The sequence below is a fragment of the Ursus maritimus genome, unplaced genomic scaffold (genome assembly GCF_017311325.1).
Source record: "Ursus maritimus isolate PB19 unplaced genomic scaffold, ASM1731132v1 scaffold_9, whole genome shotgun sequence".
In the NCBI taxonomy this organism is placed as follows: Eukaryota; Metazoa; Chordata; class Mammalia; order Carnivora; family Ursidae; genus Ursus; species Ursus maritimus.
This window is the reverse complement of record NW_024427107.1, coordinates 24,627,326-24,632,139: the sequence shown is the minus strand read 5'-3', so window position 1 is coordinate 24,632,139 and position 4,814 is coordinate 24,627,326. Positions and strand designations below refer to the sequence as shown.

Genomic DNA, 4,814 nt, shown 5'->3' with positions numbered 1-4,814 from the left:
CTAATCAGTGTCTTTGAGGCCCCTGCACATTCAGCCACAGCCATTCTATTTCAGTCCCTTCGCACCCCATTCCTTTAGCAAATTTAGGATGAAAGACAAACAGACCAGGCCCTAGGGGCATTATCACTACGCATGCTGCTCTGAGCACCCTGGGACTCAGGTCATACCCACACCCTATGATAGCTTCATTACCATGGGTTAAAGAGGTAATATGTATTCCTAAAGAGAAGCACATTCATTCATTCATATCATGACCTGGAATTAGGGTGTAAGAATTTCCCTTTTACTTCAGTTTAGTATTTCATATTGTTGAGGCATAATGTATATAGCAGGACCTGCTCTGATCCATATATTGTCTTTGTCTCTCAAAAGAATTCAGTGAATACAATCCCATATTCTAGCATCAACTGAAAGAATTACAAAATCTTAGCACTGAACAAGATTAATCAAATTACGAAAGAAATTTGTAGATGAAGACGTGACTAAGAAAGATCCATGACTTGCTCAAGATCACACCACTACTCACTTGGTACTAAGTAATCTGCTTATATTTTATTAGTGTGTGACAGAAGTAAACAGAGAAACAAATGGAGTAATTTTCTAGCCTCTGGAAAACTGGGTAGTAGAATATTCTCAAAAATGTGTTACTGATGGGGGTGCATAGTAACAATTTTTGATACAACTGACTTAGGTAGGCTACACTGCTTTGCTAGCATGATATTTAGTAGGATATATTTTATTTATATATGTATATATGTATGCATTATATATGTATATACATGTATTGTGTATTATATAAGCACGCACGATATATGTATACATATATGCTATATGTATACCATGCATGTACATATATTACCACTTTCTGAGAACTGAAGACTCAAAATTGTCAGAAATTTAAGAGCACATGTGATTGTAGACTAGAACTTCATAAGCCAAGATCCAAGCACTGTAGGGGATCTCAGAAGCTCAAAAGGTCTATGAACCAGCTAGTATTTGTATTTTGTATATGCATATATGTGTACATTTCTGCATGTCTGGAATATGTGTTTATAGCTTTTACTAGATTCTCAAAAGGGTCTATCACTAAGAACAGTTTAAGCATCAGTGTTCTATACTCAATTTTATATTATTTGCTCAGGTTCACTCAGCCAAAAGAGCTGCTTTCCTTTGTCAAAATATGAACCTCTTGGATAGAATAATCCATATTTTGTACTCTTTGGTGTTAACCTATTCACATCTAAAATCTGAGTCAGGTCAAGCCCTAATCAAGTTTAATTTTCTCAACATGAATAAACATGAATATTCCAAACTTAATGGGTCAGTTTTGCTCAGTCCAGTAGAGTTCTTTCAAAATAGTAGCACATATCTAAACTCACATACTGTCTTTCAGGATCCCAAATCAATTCATGCAATGACTGCCAAATGGTATATTTCAATAACTATATCACATTGACACTATATATAAATTCCTGTAAGGAACAGACTGATGGTTCCCAATTACCAAGGGAAATTGGTTGCTGGTATGGTAGAAGCAAGGAGGACTATTTGGAACCCAGGAGATTTTCTGAGGTTCTTTTTAGTACTTCCATGCCAACAGTAAAGATTAATGGAAAACTATAGGAACCAGAAAAGGCAGAGTGACTGAAGATTCAGACCTTTCAGGAAGGAAGGAAGATTTGGATCTGCATCACCAGTTCCAAGAAACTGTGATCCTACCTTACATTCTTTTAAGGTCCCATGAGAATCCGTAAGGGCTTTAAATGCTACCAAACTGGAATGGGTATTCCTTGCTTCCCTTGATGGTCACTGAGATGAAGTCAATGCTTGGCGAAGCATCCAAAGAGCCTGGCTACTGTCCTTTCTGGAGCATGTGATGGAAAGGTCAGAATTTGGAACTTGACAAATGAAAATGTATCAGTACCATATGAACACATGAGGGTTTTGTACAAGGAATATGTACTCATTTATGTGGGACTTCTTCTTTTCTTCTTCCTCTTCCTCTTCCTCCTCCTCCCCTTCTTCTTCTTCTTCTTCTTCTTCTTCTCCTTCTCCTTCTCCTTCTCCTTCTTCTTCTCCTTCTTCTTCTCCTTCTCCTCCTTCTCCTTCTTCTTCTCCTTCTCCTCCTTCTCCTCCTCCTCCTTCTCCTCCTTCTCCTTCTCCTCCTTCTCCTTCTCCTTCTTCTTCTTCTTTTTACTGTTGGTGATGACAATACTGTGAAGTAGTGGAAAATGGATGGACCAAGCTATGGAGAAGAGGAGGAACCAACCACTGCACATGATATTAGGAAAGGAAGTACATACAAGAATTGATCATCACTGGAAAGAAGCTGTTTTTGCCACATGTGGACAGCAAGTAGACATTTGGGATGAACAAAGAACCAATCCTACACGTTCAATGACCAGGAGATTCAACAGTATAGTGTTAAATTTAACCCAATTGAGACATTTCTCTTGGGAAGTCATGCTTCTGACAGGAATATAGTGCTTTATGATATGAGGCAAACTACTCCTCTGAAAAAGGTCATTTTAGAGATGAGAACAAATACAATTTGTTGGAACCCTATGGAAGCTTTCATTTTTACTGCAGCAAATGAATATCACACCTTACATATTTTTGATATGCATGCCCTGTACACTCTAGGAATGGTACACGTGGATCACGTATCTGCGGTGCTTGATGCAGATCATCCTCCCACTAGGAAAGAATTTGTGTCTTCTAGTTTTGATAAATTGATTTGAATCTTTCCTGTGGACAAAAATAGAAGCAGGGAAGTCTATCACACAAAAAGAATGCAGCATGTTATCTGAGTAAAATGGACTTCTAACAGCAAAAATATTATGTGTGGATCTGATGAAATGAATATTTGTCCATGGAAAGCTAATGCTTCTGAAAAATTGGGTGTGCTTACATCACGAGAAAAAGCAGCCAAAGATTATAACCAGAAATTGAAGGAGAAATTTCAACATCATCCTCATATAAAAATACATTGCTTGTCACCAATATCTATCACAATCTATCTACAGCCAGATCCAGGAACAGCACATCATGAAAGAAGCTCGTCAACGAAAGGAAGTGAATCATCTCAAACACAGAAAGCCTGGATCTGTGTAGATTGTGTCAGAAAAGAAGAAATACATAGTGGCAGTTGTGAAATAACGTTTGGTATTCCTAGGAAACCTGACATATAATTATTTGTTACATTTTTATTTGCAAACTCAGTAAATTTTATTTTTAATACTGGCTCTACAATAATAAATTCAGTTATGTGTGTAGAACTCTACCCTGAAAATTTATCCTGAAAGGTAGCCTGGTTGATAAGACTATCCAACATTTTATCCTTGATCTGCTTTCTTATTTCATTGAGGAATAGAGCATTTCCCAACTTACCTACTTTTACTGTTAGAAAATGCAGATACACTCTCGCGGATCTATTGTTGTAGATATATTATATATATGACTTTACATTTAAGACCAAACATCTCTTTGTTAACCTTAATATTACTTTGGGTAATTATTGCAATGACTCTTCCTATGATTACTTATAACATGTGGAAGAATTATGTCAGAACTTTCTCGATTCAATTAATTTTCTGTGCTTTATTTGTATTTGGCTTTGTAATTGATACTTTAAAGATGATCACTTATATAATTTTTATAAATAATAATTATAACTTATAGTCAAATCAAGATAATAAACATCCTTTTCTCATAAAAAAATTCCTGTAGGGAACAAATTGAGTTGACTGTTTCCAAACCTAAGCATTTTTCATTATTAAAGTTTGCTGATCTTCTAATAACAGCATCTAAGAGTGCTATTGTCTGCCATATCTATTTGTTTATTTTTTGTCTTACACTTTCTCTAAAAGGTAAGCCTGGTGAAGGCAAGGACTGGCTCATGCTTCATCTGTCCCAGCTTCCTTCTGGGGAGACTTCTGCACTGCAAAGGCCAGAAAGCTAAAAATACCCTTTTCCTGAACGGATTCCAGGTAAGTTTTCACAGGTGACTTATATTCTTGAATCATATACATGCATCTATTCGCATGTGGAATTATGTTAAACGTGGAAAGAAGCAGAGCTTGTAACAAGGCATCCATTTTGCTGATGCAAATCTATCAGGTCTGATGAGGCTTTGGAAACTAGGGCTCTAGAAGGTGCTCTTTGATCTTGGAATGACACGTAAACTGTTAAGATCTACACTCATCAACTAAACAAATCTTTCTGATTCTCCATCTCCTCTCTTTGAAAATGTTTTTAAAAAATAAAAATTGTATATATTTAAGGTGTACAACGTGATGATTTGACTACCATCTTTTTGATCGTGGCAGATATGGCAGTCAGTTATAGAGGCCCAGCCATTTGAATGGTTTGGAAAAACCCAATTCCTTATATAAAATCCATTTTTGCCAAAAATAAAGTGGTTTCTGTTTTTCGCAATCCATTTCTTTTTTTTTAATGATTTTTTATTATATTATGTTAGTCACCATACAGTACATCCCCAGTTTCCGATATAAAGTTCGATGACTCATTAGTTGCGTATAACACCCAGTGCACCATGCAATTTCACAATCCATTTCTGACTGATACATGAGCACTCAATTTTTGTTGACTGAATGAATGCATACAGTCCTAAGGAGGCATAAAATACATTAAAAAAGGAAACAACACTACAAAGAAAGTTCACCTGTGTTTCTGGGGAGGCAGACTCTAAGTAATTTGCACACAGTTAGTTCATGGGCCGGTGTTTTCGAGATCAACACCTGGACTGGGCAGTGAAGGAAGGTAAACTGTGATGCATATCCAACAAAGGCATT

The 4,814-nt window shown here is 36.4% G+C and overlaps 1 pseudogene; it reads left to right on the top strand.

Moving 5' to 3' along the window:
- Nucleotides 1-1,288: 1,288 nt before the first annotated feature.
- Nucleotides 1,289-3,159, top strand: LOC103681289 (annotated as a pseudogene).
- The last annotated feature ends 1,655 nt before the right edge of the window (nucleotides 3,160-4,814 follow it).